Source organism: Podarcis melisellensis (assembly GCF_964234715.1).
Source record: "Podarcis melisellensis genome assembly, chromosome: 13".
Taxonomy (NCBI): Eukaryota; Metazoa; Chordata; class Lepidosauria; order Squamata; family Lacertidae; genus Podarcis; species Podarcis melisellensis.
In genome coordinates this window covers 11,358,703-11,382,050 of record NC_138545.1, presented here as the reverse complement: position 1 = coordinate 11,382,050, position 23,348 = coordinate 11,358,703, and the positions used below count along the sequence as shown (strand labels likewise).

Sequence of the window (23,348 nt, the reverse complement as noted above, 5' to 3'; positions counted from 1 at the left end):
GTCTGCCCTGAAAACCACGTGACCCCCTTCCCCAAAGCCAGAGCTTCATCTTCACATCTTTTTGAGATTCCCTTTAGGCTGTGTCTAGGCTTGAACCTGTGTCTACCATTGAACCTGTACATGAGGTGGGGAGCAGAAGTAGGAAAGAAAACGTTCCCCCTTCTGCTTCTCTGTTCAAAGAGGACCTGCTTTCTTTGCCTCCTTCATTACCATTCGGGAAGAAGAGCAGGCCTCTCCCTTTAGCAGCAGGAGCGTAGGCCGCAAGAGTGCAGCGGTTGCTACGGCAACCCCGTAGCTGGTACCTTACAGCTGCCCCCCACCTAAGTCTTTCAAGCCTTTGCAGCCACAACAAGGGGCCAGAAATTCAACAGGAAAGCTCCCTCCACACCTGTTGAATTCCTGCCTGAGGTTTTTGCAGTCATTTAGTGCACAGGAGCTTTTCTGGGGAGGAGTGAGAGGCTATCCTGCCCCCATTCTCTTCTCTGCAGCGGTGCGATGTTGCAGAGTCTCCTTCCTCCTTCTCTCTCCACCCCCATGGCCAGAAAATCCTCCGTCTTGATCCTGTCCAAAAACTCTCTCTCTCAGCCCCTCCTTACACTCCCCACACGCTCATCATATCGATGACAGGGAGGGAAGGCAGAGCATGCATGACCAGCTGAGGAGCAGCACATATCCAACGCCAACCGGCCGCACGCCAACGTCCCCCGGGGAGGCCGGAGCCAGGCGCCTCCCAGCTAGAGTTCCCTCCTCTCCCTTGACAGGCTGCAAAGCTGCCTGCCTTGCAGCTGATCTTCACCATTTCAATGCCCCCCCCCCCCTTTCCAAGCTCCCAGGAGAGACACAGCCATGTTTTGGGAGTGGAGAGAGGGAAAGCAGTCAATAAAAAAAGCTTCTCTTTCCTCAAGAACAACAAAAAACGTAAAAACGTTTCTGGGGGTGCTCGCCCCCACCATACAGTGGTACCTCGCGTTACATACGCTTCAGGTTACAGACTCCGCTAACCCAGAAATAGTGCTTCAGGTTAAGAACTTTGCTTCAGGATAAGAACAGAAATCGTGCTCCGGCGGCGCGGCGGCAGCAGGAGGCCCCATTAGCTAAAGTGGTGCTTCAGGTTAAGAACAGTTTCAGGTTAAGAACGGCCCTCCAGAACGAATTAAGTACTTAACCCGAGGTACCACTGTATTTCTAATGGTGGAACTCATCCTGGCCCATGAGAAATAATAATGATCCCATATACTGAAAGCAAACTGTGAAGATCCTTAGGTAGCCAAAACTGCGCCGTCTACAGACAACACAGCAGGCTTTTGGGAGCAGTCTCTAAGATGAGGTACTGTAGTAGAACGTAGTCATAATCAACTATGGGGTGTAAACCCTAAACCTCTTGTTTTAAGAATTAACTACAGTGGTACCTCGGGTTAAGAACTTAATTCGTTCTGGAGGTCCGTTCTTAACCTGAAACTGTTCTTAACCTGAAGCACCACTTTGGCTAATGGGGCCTCCCACTGCCGCCACTGCGCAATTTCTGTTCTCATCCTGAAGCAAAGTTCTTAACCCGAGGTAATATTTCTGGATTAGCGGAGTCTGTAACCTGATGCGTCTGTAACCTGAAGCGTATGTAACCCGAGGTACCACTGTACCAGAGAGCCCTGCTTTCTGAAGGAGAAGAAAATAAAGCAAGATGGTCAGAGCTTGGGCAGAGATTCAGACTTTTACACTGAGGGAACAAGTCCCTATTTGGGCAGCACTTTTGTTCTGAGCAGGCTAAAACTCAGAAGCAGAGCATGCTAAAACTCCCAGATTCAATCCCCAGCATCTCCAGGTAGATTTGGGCAGGAGCCCTGTCTGAAAACAATCTTCTGCCAGTCAGTGTAGACAATACTAAGCCAGATGAGCTACTGGCATGACTCAGTATAATACAGCTTCCTAATGAATTCTAGGCATGCTCAGAGATTCTCTGGACAGGGAGAGTCAGTTCACTTATTCTTCCTACAAGTAGAATCCATGACAGTGTGTGTGTGTGTGTGTGTGTGTGTGTGTGTGTGTGTGTGTTTATAACACTCTTAAGTCCAGCGTCCTCAATTAGCAGAGACAACCCTCATCCGACAACATCCCACAGCCATTCTTCAACCGATGCAAGCGGGCCCTCCGCCCTCCTCAAATCTGGGCTGTGCCCTAGAAACCTGGAGTGATCTAGCCAGCTCTGCAGTGACAAGAGCTTGTTTAGGTGACAGCTCCTTGGAGGTTCACACTCCAGAAGGCAGCAGCTCCTAAAAAGTGGGACAAGCTGGGAATGGGATAGATCCTCAAAATATCAAAATGGAAGCTCAACCCAGAGCTCTTCTGTTACCTCTCCAATAAAAAGCTGCGGCTTGTTTTCTTTAAAAGGTGGGGGCTCTCTTCCGTTTTGCAGCAAGTTTCTCAGCCTGAGGGCCGCCTTCCTTCTGGAAAACTTTCTGGGGGCCACATGTCAGGGATGGGCAGGGTCAGAGGCAAAGGTGGGCAGAGGAACTAAAGTTAATTTTGCCTTTGTACGGTCAGCTGCTTTCTAAACACATTCCCATACCCATCTCTAGCCTGTATCTAGAAAAGCAAGTGGAATTTTCATAGTTCAAGAGCACATTCCAGTCAGGCAAAAACACCTGAGGAGGATTTGAAGAAGGACCAGGAGAGAGTGTGGCTGGGAAAGGGTCCTGAGGACCAGCCTAAAAGACTTGAGAGGTATAGCCCCAGCCCTTAGATTCCCCACCCCTGCTATACACAATGTTCCTCCTTCAAGAAACCTGTTGCAATATTCACCTAAGTCCAAACCACATGCTATGCGATAAGAAACTTTGCCTGTTGAATTCCTGCTCCTCGTGCAGCTTGGGACTGAGGAAGACCCAGGTTCAAATTCCAAGTCAGTCAAGACAAGAGGTTCACTGGTGGACTTTGTGCTAGCCCCTCTCTTTCAGCCTCGCCTACCTCACTGGGTTGTTGTTAAGAATAAAGTAGCCGAGTAAGCAGAGCATCATATACCCTCCCCTGAGCAGCTTGAAATAAACCTCCACATAAATGAAAGGAACACGCCACCCCTTTCCACCCCCACTGGCACTCCAGATAACTTTACATAGGCAAAAATATCACAAATTGGTATTATCTGTAAAAATGTTAAATCACTGGCAATTGCAAAACGCAGGGGCAGGCACCTCCCTCCCAGAAGCAAAGCACAGGTGCAGGATTCTACATTTTGAACAGAGGCCCAAGCCACAAGCAACGGCCGTGGGGTGGGGCTTTTGCACAGAAATGCCAGAATAAAAGATACCGTTTTGCGGATAACAAGTTGCCAGTCCTCATTATTCAGGACTGTACAGGCACACTGCGCTGCAGCCCAGGCTTCTACAGCAATTTGGAGCCACCAGATAAAACCCCAGGGAGGAATCAGAAAGGGTTGGCAAAGCTGAGAGGTGAATCCGTACCTGGAACAATCAAGGACTTATTGGAGAAACTGCAGACAGGCTCCCTGCAGATGCGACTTGTCTCTTCCAAGCCACAGCCCCTTCATGGATCCTACCCTTTTCCAACCCTTTTCCATGGAGAAGGGAAATGCGTCTTTCCGGACGCAGGAAACGAGGAGGTTTTAGTTAGCATCCTCTCACTGCAGAGGAAAGGAAATGCTAGGAAAAAAGGAACAGCCAGGGAAGGGGCAACAGTTGTTCGGCCAGCACTGCCAGAGTATTGTTTTCTTATCATTTCTAAAGCACCATCTATGCGCAAAAGCTGTGCTTTTTACATCAGGGTGGGGGAGAGCAGCAACTCATCCCCCCCCCCCAGTGCAATCCCAACAAAAAGTCCTACATCCCCTGTTCTTTGCCCCTGCTAAACTAGATTATTTTCCCTGCGTACAAATCTATCTGTCATATATAGTCAAACCTCAGGTTACAAACCTCAGGTTGCGTTTTTTCAGGTTACGGACCTGCCAAACCCGGAAGTACCATTACAGGTTACTTCCGGGTTTCAGCGGTCGCGCACGCGCAGAAGCACTAAATTGTGCTTTGCACATGCGCAGAAGTGTGAATCACAACCAGCGCATGCGCAGATGCGGTGCTGTGGGTTGCCTCCCGCATGGATCACATTCACAACCCAAGCGTCCACTGTATAGCTCAGTTGGCTAGAGTGTGATGCTGATAACACCATTGGTCGCGGGTTCAATCCCTGTACGGGTGAGCTGCATATTCCCGCATTGCAGGGGGTTGGACTAGATGATCCTTGAGGTCCCTTCCAGCTCTACAATTCTCTTATTCTATGACCCAAATTCCATGTATGGCTGTGGTCGCTTCACTTAAAAAAATATACTGTTCTGAGTGATTATATACATGCAGATGCACGCATCACAGCACATTACTTTCAATCTGGAACAACCAGTTCACCTGCTTCCGCTAATTTGGAATAAATGTAATGGGGAAAAAACAACTTTCTCCACAAGCAGTGGAGCGAGGTGGTAGAACAGACTGTGCCACCTTAGCCTGCAGGTGAAGAGGAGGGGTTGGTTGTTGAGGGAGGCGGGTGTCCACATTATAAAAAAACAAAACACCAATCTGCTATTTTAAAAAACAAAAAGCCTAGGATAGCAGTGAGAAATGTTCCAGACTCGAGCTTTCCCAGCTACACTATTTTTCCACTTGCATGCAGATGTTCTGAGTGTGTGGTTTGTTGGGTTTTCTTAAATCCAGGGAAGCATTTTAAAAAAAGAAAAAGGGAATCCTCCCCACTTGCAGCCTAAACTGGTATAATCCACTCATTTTACTGCATGTGTTACCCCAACAAAACTTAATGTGTGCGTGTGTGTGTGTGTTCAGAGCACAACGCCAGCTAAAAAGCCAGCTGCTTTAAAATTATCTGTCAGCATCAAACCCGTCTGAGGCAAGTGGTTCTGGCCACTTCCCAGATGTGGTCCACTCAGTAAAACACTTTAAAGCCCTTTAAAAGCCCACACAATGCTCTTAAAATGGGCATCCCGGATTTCCAGCGTTTCCCGACATGACCTAAGGCCGTTATGAAAGAGCTGCCATGCACTTAATCGCCTTTCTTCCAACAATAGCCAACAAGAAGCCACATGCAGGTTTAGAAGCAAGGCATGATGGGAAAATCCATCACCTGCAAACACTGTGCATCTGCTAGTTGTGAGTCCGGGCTTTTTATTTATTAGTGCCACTCAGCCACAAGTATTACTCAAGGCAAAGCAATACAGAATAAAAGAGTCCCCTCAGGATTTTCAGAACACACTTCTCTCTCAATTGAGAAACGGGAGCCAGTATCTATGCAATCATAGGTGCTTATCTGATATATTGGGGGGGGGCACACATTTTTGGTCCAGCAGGCCAGATCTTTATCTCCCTCTACCCTGGAAGATAACTTTGACAAGTGGGTGGAGCAACCCACTTATCAATCATCTGGCGTCACGATGACATCAGGTGGGCGGTTCTGGCACCTGCAGAGGTGGGGTCTGCTTCAGCACAGAATTTCTTGCACAGAGAGTACTTGTGAAGCAGCACCCAGCAGGATTGAACTCTCCACTTACCAACCGATGAGCAGAAACTTCGATCATGCTCTCTGCAGGGGTCTGCTTCACCAACCCAACAGAACTGAGCCACGTCCCCCTGCCCATCAGTGGCAATGAGTTCCATGGACAGGTTACTGACTGCAATATCAATACCACACCTTTCTGAACCCAAATAGGGCAAGGCAGCTAAGAACCAAAATGAAACTGCCATCAGGTTAAAAACAAACAAACAAGCAAGTTTTATTTCCATGATCAATGAGGGCTAGCGACCTGTTATTTGCAAAACAGCATCCGAGATTCTGGAAATTCTGCACAGCACCCCCACTACTAATCCTTATTGTCTAGGCCTCTAACGAATTCTCTGAAATTGTGACATTGAAAAGCACATTAAAACAATAAAGTTTTTATCTGGCATCTAAAGATACAGACAGGGGCCTGAAAAATCTACCTAGGCAGTGTGATTCACCAGCCTACGTAACAAAATCTGCTGTGATGCCAGCATACCAGCAGAACCTGCACACACACAGACCCTTGGCCAAAGCTATTGCCACTTGCCAATCCAGAGCAATGCCACTTTCAAGTGTACTCCTGAACTGTGAACTATTGGAATTCATTTTGTTAGTTTGGGCCCAGTTTTACGATCTGTTAAGGTCATCGAGTCCTGATTCTGTCTCCTGAGGCATTAGCTACCCCTCCCAGTTTGGTGTCATCTGCAAATCCCCTCAATTCCCTCAGCCAAGTTGTTTATAAATGGTCCCAAGACAGAACCCTTCTCACTTTTTCCCAGGATGATGAAGAACGATTAATGAGCACTCTTTGGGTTCAGTCAGTCAACCAGCTACAAAACCACTTAGAGTTACCTCATCCACATTTGCCAGCTCCTCATGGATCTCTTCACAACAGTGTTCAAAACTCCCATTGTTCTAGGCACGTTTTGTGACAAGGAATTTCATTAGTGTGAGCTGTTTCTGAGCTCTGGGGGCAGTACTGCGCCTAAGATTTCAGATTAAAACTGCAGAGTGGAAGGAAAGGAGGACCTTTTTCTGCCTCTCCACTTCCAGTCACTCTCTGAAGAAGAGATCCTCTAGAATATTAGGGGGGCAGACAGGTAAAGCATGGGTTTGTTTTTTGCAGTCTTCAGATGAGGACTAGACCATGTGAGAAATAAATATAAGATTTTAGCTGCAGTTCATTTTCAGCTTTATATCCTTGCTATTAAAAAAATGTGCCTAGACATTCTATTGTTGTACCCATTACCAAGGTTTAAGGTGCCATTTACCTCCCAGCTTTCATATCTCAGTTTCTAACACTGCACAACTGTACACATCCTTTACATGCAGTTTTACTTCTCCTTTCCTGTTTGCCCTATTCCTTTTTAATAGTTTATACCCCTCAATTTCTACATTCCAGTCATGAGTCTCATCCCACCAGGTTTCAGTAATGCCTATTAGGTCATATTTGCTATCTTCTATTAAGAGCTCAAATTCATCTTGCTTGTTTCCCATTCTCTGGGCATTAGTATAGAGACAACTGAGACGATAAGCCATCCCCTCTAGCTGCTTCCTTCTTTAGAAGGTTTCTGGAGCACCACCTCAGTTCCCTGTATATCAATGAAGGTATTATCTCTAGTATCAGTTTTTACTCTGTCGTCTGTGATATTGTCTCCCTCTCTCTCAGTATTTAGTTTAAAGTTGTCCTGATCGGATTCCCCAGGCCTCCTGCAACCACTCCCAGCCCACACCTAGTAGCTGAACAAAGGGAGGGATTTGTCTACAGACCACAAAATGATCTCCTTCTTCTTGAAAACCATAGTTTACCCCAAAGTTGAAAATGAAAGGAGGAAATAGGGAAGAACAGACTCTGTCTCATTGACTCTTGGCTTACATCAGGGTGAGTCACAAAGCTGTGGTATTTATCAGCTGCAAAGCAGATACTTCTGATTTCCTAAGAGTATAAGGAGAATGCTGATGGAACAGGCAAATGGCCCAATAGTGGCCAAACTGCTGTCTGTGGAAATAAGCCCACAAGCAAGACGCAAGTGCAACAGCACTCTTCCTACCAGTGATTCCCAGAACCTGGTATTCGGAGGTATACGGTCTCCTCTAATGACAGAGGTAGAGCTTAGTCATTCTGACTAGCAGCCATTGGTAGTCTCATCCTCCATGAATTCCTCCAATCCTCTTTTAAAGCTATCCAGGTTGGTAGCCATCACTACTCTTGTGGGAGCAAATTATGCTATGTGAACAAGTACTTGCATTTCCCTGGATGTCCACAAATTCTAGAATTACTCCAAGATGAAAGGCAGAGCGAGAATCGGGACCACAAAGCCAAACACTCAGAACCTTTGAGGCAGCTAGAGTTCAGCTGAGTTAAGGGAGAGAGGAGAGGTGAGTGGGGAATTATCCTTCAGAGTTACTCCAAATTTACACGCCCCAAAAAGGAATGATTGCAAAGAGGCCCTTAAGATTCATTCCAGAGCGAAAAGAGGTAGTAGAGGTGAAATCATAGAATCATAGAATCAGAGTTGGAAGAGACCACAAGGGCCATCGAGTCCAACCCCCTGCCAAGCAGGAAACACCATCAGAGCACTCCTGACATATGGTTGTCAAGCCTCTGCTTAAAGACCTCCAAAGAAGGAGACTCCACCACACTCCTTGGCAGCAAACTCCACTGTCAAACAGCTCTTACTGTCAGGAAGTTCTTCCTAATGTTTAGGTGGAATCTTCTTTCTTGTAGTTTGGATCCATTGCTCCGTTTCCGCTTCTCTGGAGCAGCAGAAAGCAACCTTTCTCCCTCCTCTATGTGACATCCTTTTATATATTTGAACATGGCTATCATATCACCCCTTAACCTCCTCTTCTCCAGGCTAAACATGCCCAGCTCCCTCATAAGGCATCGTTTCCAGGCCTTTGACCATTTTGGTTGCCCTCCTCTGGACACGTTCCAGTTTGTCAGTGTCCTTCTTGAACTGTGGTGCCCAGAACTGGACACAGTACTCCAGGTGAGGTCTGACCAGAGCAGAATACAGTGGCACTATTACTTCCCTTGATCTAGATGCTATACTCCTATTGATGCAGCCCAGAATTGCAGGGATTTCAACTGAGTGAAGAAAGGGTAAGTCGCTAGTTCAGGAGAGCTCATATTAGTTGTTTCCTGGTGAACGAGCCCAGCGAAAGTCAATTGCACTGATGGTCACTAAGTGTTACTCCAGGCTTAAAATAAAAGGAGCCAGACAGTTGGGCTATATACACACGGGTAGACAGCCATCTTTCATGGATGCTTTAGCAGAGATTCCTGCATAGCAGGGGGCTGGACTAGATGACCCTTGGGGTCCCTTCCAAATCTATGATTCTACAAAAACGCAGTGAGGTCATTCCCTCCCGCTGTGTTTCATGCTGCATTTGAACGCTGCTGTGCACACCAGACTGGGAGGGGGGCAGACATGTCTTCATCCAGTGCGCATGAGCAGTTTGGTTTCCCCCAGCCCTGCAAACCACCATGCTAACTCCATGCTAACTCCTAATTTATGAAGCCGTCATCTGGGCATGCGTTGTCCACTGTTCGTGTACAATGGCTGCCTCAAACGTACAGTGGTACTTCGGGTTAAGTAGGTACTTAATTCATTCCGGAGGTCCGTTCTTAACCTGAAACTGTTCTTAACCTGAAGCACCACTTTAGCTAATGGGGCCTCCTGCTGCCGCCATGCCGCCAGAGCACAATTTCTGTTCTCATCCTGAAGCAAAGTTCTTAACCCAAGGTAGTATTTCTGGGTTAGCGGAGTCTGAAGCATATGTAACCTGAAGCATATATAACCTGAAGCATATGTAACCCGAGGTACCACTGTACAGACATCAGCTTAACCCCAAAGCGAACATGGCCTACGTTTTCAGATCAGTTGGTTAGAGGGGAAACACATCGAACGGCTGTGGCTAACATCATGTGTACAGTGGTACCTTGGGTTAAGAACTTAATTCGTTCTTAACCTGAAACTGTTCTTAACCTGAGGTACCACTTTAGCTAATGGGGCCTCCCACTGCTGTGCCTCAGCTGCCACGCGATTTCTGTTCTCATCCTGAAGCAAAGTTCTTAACCTGAGGTACTATTTCTGGGTTAGCAGAGTCTGTAACCTGAAGCATCTGTAACCCGAGGTACCACTGAGCATGGCTTCCAAAACAGTGGTGGGAACAACACACTGAAGCCAGAATAAACAGGAATGTGCACACAGTCTTCCTGGCTCCAGCAGAATTACACCTGGTTCACACCAGGATAAGGAGTTGGTGAGACAGAGGTTTAACAGAGGAGGATCCCCCCCTAGTTTACAGCAGGGTGGAAAAAAATCAGCCCCCATAGAGAGCTCTTCCTTATTTACAGCAGGAATACACAAGGAGAGTCCATTTGGCTATATTATTCCAACGGAGCACAACTTGATCAAACCTAGAGAAAGCTGAAGTTATACTACTCAGTATCCCTTATGCTGGGTAAAATTGGGCTCCTGAATCAAACCCAATTTTTCTGCTACCAGAAAGACACTGGAAGTGTCTTTGCCACAGTACGATCTCTTCTCCAATTAAATTATTTTGCTTTGTAATCAAAGACTCCTTAGGGACGCGGGTGGCGCTGTGGTCTAAACCACTGAGCCTCTTGGGCTTGCCAATCAGAAGGTCGGCGGTTTGAATCCTCACAATGGGGTGAGCTCCCATTGTTCGGTCCCAGCTCCTGCCAACCTAGCAGTTCAAAAGCACGTCAAAGTGCAAGTAGATAAATAGGTACTGCTCCTGCGGGAAGGTAAATGGTGTTTCCGTGCGCTGCTCTGGTTTCGCCTGAAACGGCTTAGTCATGCTGGCCACATGACCCGGAAAAACTGTCTGCGGACAAACGCCGGCTCCCTCGGCCTGTAAAGCGAGATGAGCGCCGCAACCCCAGAGTTTTCTGTGAATGGACTTAACTGTCAGGGGTCCTTTACCTTTACCTTTAACCAAAGACTCCTAATGTGCTGAACTACAGTACTACTTGGGGTTGTGTTGCTGTTTTTCGTTTAATTTTATTATAGGGGTTTTCTTCTTTTTTTTTCATTTTTCTGATTTTCTCTTTATCCGTGTGTGCTTGTCTTTCCAGAAATTTCAATAACCAATTTATCACTTTAGTAATCTTTTAAAGTCTTTGTACTTTTTTGGACAAATTTGTGTGTGTGTGTGTGTTTAAAAAGGCAAAATATCTGGCAACTCTGCGTGTATTCAAAAGCACTCTTTTTTGATGACATCACATATTCCTGCCTTTTTAAACTCTCTGAACTGTACTTTCTCCCTGTCTGCAACCAAAGTCTGTCCTGTCATTGTGTTCGTTTAATGGGCTCCTCTCTCATTTGAAAAATCAAACTGCTCAGATGAATCATTCAAAATTGAGACCACATGAAGCAGGCAGCTTTGTAAATAAACCATTGAAATTGGCAAGTGTGGGGGAAGAAGGGAGAGAAACACTCATTCTTTAACCCTGGACATATTTTATTCCCCATACCCTGTTGCCCACTTTAATTTTGGGGGGAGGAGAAGACCCTTTCACTGCTATGTTCCTTTTTAGTTGGGCAAATTTATTCCAGCCCTTCAGTTTTTCCTCTGCTCCAGATTTCTGGAGAGGGTGGGGGCGTTCCTATTACTGTAAGACTTTTCACGCTCCCAGTTCCAAACTAGCCTCCCTTGGGAGGTAAGAAAACACATGTAATCCAGCCAGTAATAAGGCAGAGATGTTAATTCTCCTCTTCTCACTCCCCACCCCCAATTTCACTTGAATTTCAAGCCTGCGAGGGGAGGAGACAAAGGATTCCCCAGAAAGTGAATGTGGAATTGGTCCCTATGGGGCAGAATCTTTTCCAGCTCAAGGACTCTTGGGGAACATGGGGGGGGGGCACATGTGAGTGGTGGGTGGAGCCAGAGACAGAAGTGGGAGGGGCAATGGATCTCTGAACAGCCATGCAAAGGAGAGACGCTTCCACAGACACACACAAACACACGTGTGCGCAAAGACGGCCCTCCACCCAGGCGAGCAAAAGGCATAATCGCAGCTGAAGGACAGATTCCAGCCAGGCAAAAGCACCTGAGGAGTATGTGCGGCAAGAATGATGCGGGGTGAATCCTGGAGAGGGGGTGTAGCCTATTGTTGAGAGAGACCAGAGGTGTAAAGGACCACAGATTCCCTACCATCTTTAAAAAGAACATTATAAGTGTTGCTCTAAATCAGGGGTCAGCAGGGTTTACTGGCCATGGGCCGGATCACTCCCACAGAGATCGTCCGTGGGCTGGACTGACGCAGCGCAACACCAGAAATTGCACCTGCACATGTCCGCAGAGCCAGAAATCACTTCTGTGCATGCCCAGATGCCGAAAACCGTGCCTGCGCAGAAGTGATTTTCGGCGTCTGGACATGCGCAGGTGCGATTCCTGGTATATGCTCATGCGCAGACGCAATTTCTGGCGCTGCTCAGCAAGTCCCCACACCGCGCTGCGCCAGTTCAGAGGCGGCTTGTGGGTCAGTAAAACGGTCTTTGCGGGCTGCATCCAGCCCATGGGCCACACGTTGCCGACCCCTGCTCTAAGCCTATGTACTTGGAAGACTGGATCCCACCCAGCCTAGTCCTTCACTTCCAATCTACCCCGGGGACCAGATCCATTTCTCCAAAGGAGATTCTCCCAAGCCTACGGAACGAAGAATCCCAGCTACACCCACCCGTCCACATGGTTGCCAGGGAGTGGGTGGGGAGACGAAAGGCGCAGAAAATCCTGAACAGGATCCGCCCCCTCAAACTGCTGGCTTTGATGTTCCAATGAGCGACGGAACCCCCCTGCATCTTAGAAGATTTCCAAAAGGTTGGGTTGCCTCTCCCAATTGGGACCATTTTCTCTCCTAAATAAGAACACCTTTGTTAAGCCCTGTTTAAAATGAAATAAAAACCCTTTGTTAAGCCCAGCCTCCCAGAAACTCCCTCACACAAGAAAGATCCATTACCCTTCAGTTCCAGGCTGCCTCCGGAGTATTTCCACGCCAGATTGGGTCGACCATCCACAATGCAAAAAAAAAAAAAATCTCTGCAAGGCGGGGGAACTTCACACCACGGACTCACTTGAGTTTTCAGAGAAAAGCCAGAAATCCAGAGGCGGACTCGCGCACACACACACAAAAAGAAAAAAGCAAGCCAGCTTCCAGAGTGGGGAAAAACCGTCCTCTTTCCTTCTCTCTGTTGTTACAGGATGGTTACAACAGCTGCATTCTGCAAGCCTGCCGCAACTCAGTCCTGGCCAGCGGTCTCTGCCTGTGGTCCTCCAGAGAGAGCTTGCCCGTAAAAAGAATCAAACCGCTCCTTGTTTCTGAGTTGGCTGCTGGAAAAAAAGAAAGGAAGGGGAGGGAAAAGAAGAGCTGGTCCTCCTCGCCTCTTGTCTGATGAGAGGGTGCCGGGTGGCACAAAAGCAGGAAGGGAAGGGTTGGGATTGGCAGATGCCTTTGCACACAGGAGGAAACCAAGAGAGAGACAGAGCACAGCATGCCTTTTTTCCTCATTCATTGGGAAAGGGAGTGGCAGTCGGAAAGGTGGGAGACGAGCACAGAGGACTTATTCATGGAGCGGGCTTGCTGGAAAGAAGCAAGAGGACCTAGGGGATTTGCTTCTGCAAGAAGCAGCAGCCAGGACCACCAGTTTGGATGGTGGTGAAAGAGGGTGAGGGGAAAACATGGATCAGGCTATCCATGGCTCCTGGCCACCATTGCTGTGCTCTACCTCCACGGTGCCTCTGAATTACAGAGGCATCTGACCGGCTGCCACAAGAACATGATGCTGGATGAGATGGGCCATTGGGCAGATCTTGCAGGGCTCTCAATTCCCTCAAGCGTTCCTCAAAGGTTCTGGAAGCCAAGACTTATGAGGAATGGTTGAGGGAAGCTGGGTATGTTTAGCCTGCTAAAGAGGAGACAGGAGGAGACAGGAGGAGGAAAAGGAGGAGGAGGAGGAGGAGGAGGTGGTGGTGGAGGAGGAGGAGTTTGGATTTGATATCCCACTTTATCACTACCCAAGGTGTCTCAAAGTGGCTAACATTCTCCTATCCCTTCCTTCCCTACAACAAACACTCTGTGAGGTAAGCGGGGCTGAGAGACTTCAGAGAAGTGTGGCTAGCCCAAGGTCACCCAGCAGCTGCATGTGGAGGAGCGGGGAAGCGAACCCGGTTCACCAGATTACGAGTCTACTGCTCTTAACCACTACACCACACTGGCTGAGAGAAGATACGACAGCCATCTTCCAATATCTCAAGGGCTGTCACATGGAAGATGGAGCAAACCTGTTTTCTCCTGCTCTAGAGACCTGAACCAATGGATCTAAGTTACAAGAAAAGAGATTCCAACTCAACATCAGGAAGAACTTTCTGACCACAAGAGTTGTTTGACAGTGGAACGGACTCCCAGGGGAAGTTGTGGACTCTCCTTCCTTGGAGGTTTTTAAGCAGAGGCTGGATGGTCATCCACCATGGATGCTTCAGCTAAGATTCCTGCATTGCAGGGGGTTGGACTAGAAAACCCTCAGGGTCCCTTCCAAATGTACAATTCTATTGTGTTTATGTTCATCTGGCCACCAACAGGCCATGAAAGATGGGCCAGAACAATGCAAAACGTTGATATGGGTGGAGATTTGGCTAAGCTATGCCAACTCATTGCAGCATACACCAATGGTTTATTTAAGAGAGCGCCACCCTTTTCAGGTTAAGGCTTGCTCTCTTCTCCTAGGGTTAAAATGCAGTGTGCCAAATAATGACTGCAAAAAGAATACATTGTTATTACAAGCAGAAACCTGCAAACATACACAGAGGTTAACAATTCTGGGAACTCAATTCTTTTTGACTGTGGCATATCTATTTATTACATTTTTGCAACCCCGACCTTCTGCCACAGAACTCAGCGCAGACTACAAGATTTCCCTGCCCCCAGGTTAAGCCACACAACACCCCTGTGAGGCAGGTTAGGTTGGCCACTGGAGAAGATTGGGTCAAAACGCTTCCGGCTGTGGAAGATCGATCATGCAAGATATACGTCTAGTGTAAACTGTTTAAGATGCTCCACCTTAGGGTGTAGGGACCATTGGTCTAAAAATAATTCAGGATGTTTTGTATATACACCGTTTAATATGTTTACATGCGCACTAGTTGGTTAATATGTACTGTGAACTGAGATGTAAGTCAAACCATTGGTTCATCCAATCAAATGCTGAAGGCTCCATGGTTTCAGCCAAGAGTCTTCTAGCAGCCATTTTAATTACCCACAATGCCCCTGACATAGCACCAACCCTAGGCACTGTGGGAAATTAAAATGGAAGCCAATTGCTGCTACCTGCCGCTACCTGATAAGCTTACGGCAGGAAGGGGAGACACAGCTTTGCCACCCCTCCAAAAAACCTTCAATCAGCCTTGACCTTATCTCCAAACACACTTGTTTATTAGAACAGTCATTCCTGGGCTTTGTTAAACCATAGCTGTGGTACTCCAGATCTTGTTGGCCTACAACTCCCATCATCCCCTGTTCTCTGGGCATACTGCCTGGGGCTGATGGGGGTCCCTAGGCACTTTGGCTACAATCCAGAGAGCCCCGCAGATCTCAGTGCGACTGCGTCTCTCTGGAGCTTCGGCCTTTTCCCTCCCCAAAAAAGTTCCGCAACGACGAAGGTGGGATTCGAACCCACGCGTGCAGAGCACAATGGATTAGCAGTCCATCGCCTTAACCACTCGGCCACCTCGTCCTTCCTGGCCTTTCTGTGCACAACATACACCTCATTTGCTGACACCAGGATCTGCACCCTTTTTTTTAAAGCTTTCATTTCTTAAATCAGAAATACAATTTTTCAAGGGACAGGATTTAAAAATACCTTTTAAAAAACTGCTCTGTGTGCAGAAACAGGCTCCTGCATGCATAGTTACAGTTTCTTTGAACAAGAGGGTTGCGAAAGAACTTTATTACATAAGAGGGGGTGGGAATCAAATGTAGCCAGACATCCCACTCTGAAAGCTTTCTTGCACAACTTTCCCCCCACTGCCGCCTACACCCCGTGCCAAAAGCTGTCTGTATTGCTATGCACTAAAAAAGAATGATAATAAAAGAAACTATACCTGAAAAGAACTTGGGTTTGCCCACCTGCACAAATTATGCAATTTAAGGACCTTATTTCACTGTATTTTGCATGGTCGTTTCTACAAATATCAAGGGACGGTCTGCAGCAAAAATGCCTTGCTTCCGTGACTTCTCAAAATTTTATTCAGCCACCCCTTCAGCTTCCAAGACTGAACAAGCCTTGCATGCATCAAGCTGGCCTCAATAAGAACTAGAAACTTACCAGGGGGGAGGTATAAAAGGGAAGCATCTCAAGGAGCTGAGCTTTGATGCCAAAGTCGCACCCTTCTGTGCGTGTGGCATCTGCATAGCTTTCTCTGGGCGCACTCCAGGTTGTAAAGCGCTTGTGCATTCCGGCACAGAGAGTAGGGAGGGATTTATTGCACTGCATACAGATTTCTGTGTCAGCAGCAAGCAAAAATATTTTTTGTCCCGCGTGTGCTGGGTATGGGCCAGGGCGGGGGCACAAGAGCAAGGTTGTGAAACCTTCAAATCTGTTCTGCCAACCCACTTGCGGCTTGAAATCAGGTAAGGTGTTTTAAATCACACTGCATGTGCTAATTAGTAGGCCGGTGCTCAAATGTTGTGTCAACACCTACACATTAATAACGGTAATTGCCGCTGTCTGTAATTTTCTGCCCCTGTTTACATCCACAGCCCTGTGCAGAAACACCAGCAACTCAGGAGAACACTTCACATGAGGTGGGTTTGTAATGCAGAAAAGTGACATGGATGAGGAACTTGTGGCCGTCCAGATTATTATTATTATTATTATCAGCATCAATTTATATACAGTGGTACCTCAGGTTACATACACTTCAGGTTACATACGCTTCAGGTTACAGACTCCACTAATCCAGAAATAGTGCTTCAGGTTAAAAACTTTGCTTCAGGATGAGAACAGAAATCGTGCTCCAGTGGTGCGGCGGCAGCGTGAGGCCCCATTAGCTAAAGTGGTGCTTCAGGTTTAGAACAGTTTCAGGTTAAGAATGGACCTCCGGAACGAATTAAGTACTTAACCCCAGGTACCACTGTAACACCCTTTATCAAAAGATCCCGGGGGGTGTACAACATTACAAACACATTACAGAACATCAATGATAAAAACATTGCTAAAAAGATGATGAAAAGCACACCGACAGATAGCCTAAGAAAAAAATAGCCATCATACTATCAGTCCTCTCCCCCACACTTTGACAGATGTTCCTGGAACTACATCTCCCATCTTCCATGACCATTGGCCCTGCTGGTCAGCGGTTGATTGGAGTCCAGCAACATCCAACGTCCAGCTACCAACCCCACCCCCATCCCAGATGCATGTCACAATAAAATGCTTTAGTTGTTCAGGTGCTGCAAGACTGTTGATGTTGTAGCAGTAGACTCACACAGTTCCCCTGCTGGAAATCAAGTTTGATCCGGGGTTGTCATTCCCAACAAATAATTATGGGAACTCTGAATGCCAGGCCCCTTTAAATCAGTATTTTACTACTTTAAACATTCACGGCTTCCTCCCAAGAATCCTGGGAACTGCCGTTTGATAATGGCACTATTGTGAGTTGTCAACAGACCCCGATTCCCCTCACAGAGCTACAGTTCCCAGCGTTCCCTGAAAAGGCGAATTAATGGTTAAGCCGTTCTGGGAATTGTAGCTGGGGAATAGTGGTTTACTGCTCCCGCTTCCCAGGGAACTCTGGGAATTGTAGAGATGAGATTTACAATGCCACTGCCCCCCCCCTTTTTTTGGGTGGTTATGTTGAGACCCAACTGTTTAGAAACTTTTGAAAACTGGCACAGGCTTTTCCCAGAGAGGAGGCTGATGAGTCACTTTCCGAGAAAGGGGGAGCAGTCCGCAAACTGTCTTGTGTCCATTGTCCCTTTCCAACACAATGTACACTTCCTTCCAGGCGGAATGAGAGCCCGGTAAGCAAGCAATCTCAATGGACATCTATGCATGAAGAGTCGGTGTCCTCCCTGTCCCTAACCCTTTTAGCAATTAAGAATAAGAAAAACAGCACCCATAGGTGTGGACAGGAAGGTTTAGATTCTGGACTTAATGGTCATCTGGGGTGGAAGAACCTAGTGCATAGACACCACGCATTATAAAAATATTTGAAGTACCGTATTTTTCACACCATAGGGCGCACCGTACCATAGGGCGCACCCAGTTTTTAGGGGGGGAAATCAAGGGGGAAAATTCCCCCCCCAGCCCCAAAGAGCAGCGTACAGGCTGCGCACAACCTCTCCCTGCCGGAGGGGTTGCGCGCGGCTATGGCACAAGCGAAGGCAGCGAGCAGGATGGATCCCGCTTGCTGTTTTGGCTTCCCCTTTAGCGCCGTGCAGCCTCTCCTTGCCAGGAGACGCTGCGCAGGGCTTTCCTGGCTTTACTGGGAGGTGGGGGGATTCCCTCACCTCTCCCAAAAGCCCGCAGAACCGCGCAACCCCTTTAAAGAGATTGTGGCTTCTCCTGGCTTTTCTGGGAAGTGAGGGAATTCACCCACCTCCCGCAAAACCGGCAGAAGCCGTGCAACTCCTTTAAAGAGATTGCGGCTTTTCCTGGCTTTTCTGGGAGGTGGGAGAAGGGACTGATGCGGCCAGTCCGTCCCTTCTCCCTCCTGGGGAAAAGCCCGCAAGAGCGCATGGAGCTTGTTTGCGGCTCTTTGGGGGCTTTTCCCGCCTGCCTCCCCCTGCATTCGCTCCATAGGACGCACAAACATTTTCCCCTTGCTTTTTAGGAGGGAAAAAGTGCGTCCTATGGTGCGAAAAATACGGTACACGCCCTCAAAAAGAGAATTCTGGGAACTGCAGTTTACCTCTCACAGAGCTAGCACCCTTAAACTACAGTTCCCAGGATTCCTGCATTGCGGGGGTTGGACTAGATGACAGGGTCCCATCCAACTCTAGGTAAAGGTAAAGGGGCCCCTGACCATTAGGTCCAGTCGTGGCCAACTCTGGGGTTGCAGTGCTCATCTCGCTTTATTGGCTGAGGGAGCCGGCGTACAGCTTCCGGGTCATGTGGCCAGCATGACGAAGCCGCTTCTGGTGAACCAGAGCAGCGCATAGAAACACCATTTACCTTCCCGCCAGAGCGCTACCTATTTATCTACTTGCACTTTGACATGCTTTCAAACTGCTAGGTTGGCAGGAGCAGGGACCGAGCAATGGGATGGGAGCTCACTCCATCGCGGGGATTCGAACCACCGACCTTCTGATCAGCAAGTCCTAGGCTCTGTGGCTTAACCCACAGCGCCACCCATGTCAAAAAAAGAATTCTGGGAACTGTTTACCTCTCACAGAGCTAGCACCCTTAAACTACAGTTCCCAGGATCCCTGCATTGCGGGGGTTGGACTAGATGACTCATGGGGTCCCATCCAATTCGACAATTTGACAATTCTATGGTTCTTTGTGGCTAGCAATGTGTTTCCAAATGGATAGTGTATACACAGCCTCATTCTAAATTCCACTGAATTTGGAAGCCCACCTGCTCTTTGTGAGGTGGCACCCTGGCCCGCTACTCTAAACTATTGCCCTAACGGTGCCCCCACCCAACCCTGAGAGAGCTGACTTTAATGCTAATAGTCCCTTTCACTCGGCTCCAAATTTCCACAGAGTAGTGATAGTGCCAATTAGCAAATTTATATTCCCGTCTTCCACCCAGAAGAGCCCAGGTGAAACAAACACAAAAGTGATAAAGCAATGCCCTCAAAAATAAAATAAAAATATACTTAGTCAAGTCACTAGTCCTCAATGAGGTGAGAAACCTGTGTCTGACTAGCACCACCTGCAGCAGCACAGGGAGGTTCTTAGATAACTGAATGCTTCCCAAGACACAACACTTCCATGCACATAGAAAGCTAGGTGTTTAGGGGAAACAGCTAGGCTGTAATCCTCTGAGACACCTCTTTTCCCAGAAGGAGGTCACAAATAATGACTGCCTGGGAATTTCCGTCTGGGAATTCCCAGGTGTCAAAAAAGGTTATCTATATATGCCACTACTGCGGCCCGTATTTTGTTAGCCAAAAAATGGAAAATGAGTGAGGTCCCAAAGAAAGAAGAATGGCAACTTAAGCTGATAGAATATGCGCAGTTTGCGGGCTTCACATATAGAATAAGAGAACAAGAAAAAACATACGTTTAGAGAAGATTGGAATTCTTTTATTGAATATATGGGGGGGGGATTGTGTACACTTGAAAACGCTGGCAGCATTAAGATAAATTCAATAGTGTAAATAAGTTTTGATGGACGTAATAATGGTTTAGTTTATGTAAAATATGCAGGGATTTATAATATGCAAAATGAACCATGGAAAGAGAAGAAGGGAAGTCATTGCTATTTTAAGGATGTTTAAATGAGTATTCTAAATTGTAAAACAGAAAATTTAATAATATAGGCAAATAATGACTGCCACCAGCGGCAGCTAAAATCCGTGAGGCGCCGACCTCTTTTCACCTTTGGCATGCTTAATGCATTTTTTAAAATTTTTAACTATGAACAAGCTTTGAGCTTAAACAGGGCCTGTGGCCATGGACCCTGTCCCCAGGATCAGAGATAAAGAGAGAGAGAGAGAGAGAGCAGTTCTGAGCATGCACAGAGCGCCTTCCGCTACGGAGTTATCAAAATAAAAATAGGTTTCCTGGCACACACTATAAAAACATTTCAGGAAAGTCGACCGGCCCACGCCCCTGTTGAATGATAGCCCTGCAAAATAAACACAATTACCGCCTCCTGATATCTTACCTGCGTTTCCTCTGACACAGTTTCCCTGGTTTCTGAAGGTCTGAGGCCTCCCACAAAAAGCAGGAGACGAGCACCCATATTTTTCACACAAAAAGCATTCTGCATGCCGGGAACTGACATTGGCTGGCGACATTATTATGAATTTCTCCTGTGGCAATTTTTTTATTGCGAAAAGGCACTTTATGGTTCCGCAGTCCCCAGCTGAAGGCAGAATCTGAACCCAGATCTCCCCTAGCCAGACTCCAAAGACAGAGTCCACTACATCAGGCCAACTTTGACTCTGACCATTTCCCCATGCCGCCAGTGTTTCACGGGAAATAAAACAGTGAAAGAATTAAAGTCCATCCCATAACTGTCTTTATCACCTTGGCCTCCTTTCAACCTGTCTCGGAAGCAGGAAATTCTTCCCCACCTCTGCGCTGGATGTAATTGGACCATTCAATCACTCCCAAAGTGAGCACTCAAGAAAATTCAAGTACTTCTAGGGTTGGCAATTATCACTCTGCAAGACTCATGGTTCTCAGCTCAGATATATCAAATGGCACCTTAAACCTAGGTTGTGGTCGCCACAACTGAACGTCTAGACACCTTTTTTCTTTGTTACAATGAGGTTTATTGTTATTTATCTCTATACTGCTTTGTATTTTTAAGGGGGGAAATCTTAAAGCGGTTTACAACACATTAAAACATCAAATAAAGAAATCCAGATACAACCTTCAAAGAAAATATTTCAAATCCTTCTCTAAGTGACGTTTTGCTTTCCCCATATTTATTTACCGACTTAATTTACAGAGCTGTCCCATAGCAGAAAGGCTCTAGGGAGCCAGGGTGGTGTCACAGACTTGGCCCTTGAGATGTTTTGGGACTACAACTCCCATCATCCCTAGTTTAAAGGACCAGTGGTCTTGGATGATGGGAATTGTAGTTGCAAAACAGCTAGCGGGCCAAGTTTGGTCATGCCTGGTAGAGTGTCAGACAAGGAACTGGGAGCCCAGGGTTCAAATCTTCACTCGGCCATGAAGCTCACTGGATGAGCCGGGGCCAGTCACAGACTCTTAACCTACCTCACAGGGTCGTTGTAAGGATTAACTGAGGAGAGGAGTGAACCTTGGGAGGAAAAAATGGGATATATATGCAATAAATGAGCTCTTCTGCCTACCTGCTTAAAAAGCAGGAGGGGCCAGTCAGATGTCAGTCGCTAAGCTGGCACCCAGAAATCACAATTGGACCTGTGCCAGTCCCAAAACTTGGCTGGCCCCTGGAGAATTTCTAACACTGCACGGATAGTACGCACCCCGGAAATGATCTCTTTCAGCTTCTGCCTTCTGGACGAAGGTACAGGGTTATAAAGACTAGCACTAGCCGCCTGAGAAACAGCTTTTATCCAAATGCGATTTTGGTTTTAAACGTAGCAGCTCGAAAGCACGTCAAAGTGCAAGTAGATAAATAGGTACCGCTCCGGCGGGAAGGTAAACGGTGTTTCCGTGCGCTGCTCTGGTTCGCCAGAAGCAGCTTAGTCATGCTGGCCACATGACCCGGAAGCTGTCTGCGGACAAACGCCAGCTCCCTTGGCCAATAAAGCGAGATGAGCGCCGCAACCCCAGAGTCGGCCACGACTGGACTTAAATGGTCAGGGGTCCCTTTACCTTTTAAGGTAATCTCTGTGGGAGTATATTGTATTTAATTATGGGGTATCAGACTTTTTAGTGGGTTAACCAGGCTGGGATAGCAGGCTTGTTTGTTTTTGAATGTCTGAGGTAGATTTTTTCAATTTTGTTGTTCTGTATGGGACAATGACAATAAAGATGTATCATATCGTATGGTGAACCTTTTTTTGTACCCGGGACCGTTGACCCATGGTAAAAGAGTTTGCAGGATTCTATAGCATTCTCTCTCTCTAAATCTCTCTCTCCATCCCTCCATGCCACTTCATCTGGCCAACCTATAGAAAATTTGGGCAGTTTCCCCGGAAAGGGTGAGCCCATTCGGTCTGTTGCAGCAAGGCTTTCTACGGGCCACTCCGCAAAGCGCGGTCCTGACTTGGCAAGCATATAAAGGGATTTGCAACACCTAAAGGCTAGCCGATTTACTGTGGCGTAAATCCACATGGACAGGAGCCCACTCCGTCAGATGAGTTGGCAAACGCACATCCACATGCCCAAGTGTGCGCTGAGTGGGTCGGGATGTAAACAACAGGGGTCCAGGGAGCAGGTAACACAATTACTATCATCTGATGCTTCAATTAAAGCAGAAAGGGATGCCAAACAAGCACAGCGGCCGCCACTACTCATTGCCATATCGAATTAGCCCTGTCTTTGCTATGTTTCATTTCACACGGGAGTCTCCCATTATAGTTCCTCAGTTGGAGAACAGCGACCTTCAAGATGAAAATAAGGCTTTTTGGGAGATAAGACTTTTAAAGACAAAGATGATGGAGTGTTTCTGTTTTAAAGGGAGCTTGTTCGCGTATATGTGAGGAAGTAAAGGTAAAGGACCTCTGGGCGGTGAAGTTGAGTCAAAGGCGACTATGGGGTTGCAGCGCTCATCTGGCTTTCAGGCTGAGGGAGCTGGTGTTTGTCCACAGACAGCTTTCCGGGCCATGTGGGCAGCAAGACTAAACTGCTTCTGGTGCAACGGGACACCGTGATGGAAACCAGAGCGCACAGAAACACCATTTATCTTCCCGCCGCAGCGGTACCTATTTATCTACTTGCACTAGTGTGCTTTCGAACTGCCAGGTTGGCAGGAGCTGGGACAGAGCAACGGGAGCTCACTCATCGCGGGGATTCAAACCGCTGACCTTCTGATCGGCAAGCCCTAGAGGCTCTACGGTTTAGATCCCTGTGGGGATGCACCCCCCCCCCGTTGGCATCCGTCTGACTCTTGAGAGACAATGGAGGAATACACCTTGGGGGTGAAGTCAAAGCATTGGAGTG

General features: G+C 47.4%; 1 protein-coding gene across 3 annotated transcripts in view; it reads right to left on the bottom strand.

The window, feature by feature from the left end:
• ARHGEF15 (Rho guanine nucleotide exchange factor 15) overlaps nucleotides 1-23,348 on the bottom strand; it is a 57,638-nt gene that overhangs the window by 27,040 nt on the left and 7,250 nt on the right. The window contains exon 1 of one of the 3 annotated variants that reach the window (XM_081885229.1): nucleotides 12,539-13,494. The exons of the other annotated variants lie outside the window; for them this stretch is intronic. The gene's annotated coding sequence lies outside the window, so the exon portion shown is untranslated. Of the gene's footprint in view, nucleotides 1-12,538; nucleotides 13,495-23,348 lie in introns of those variants that run through there. 3 annotated transcript variants of the gene reach the window in all.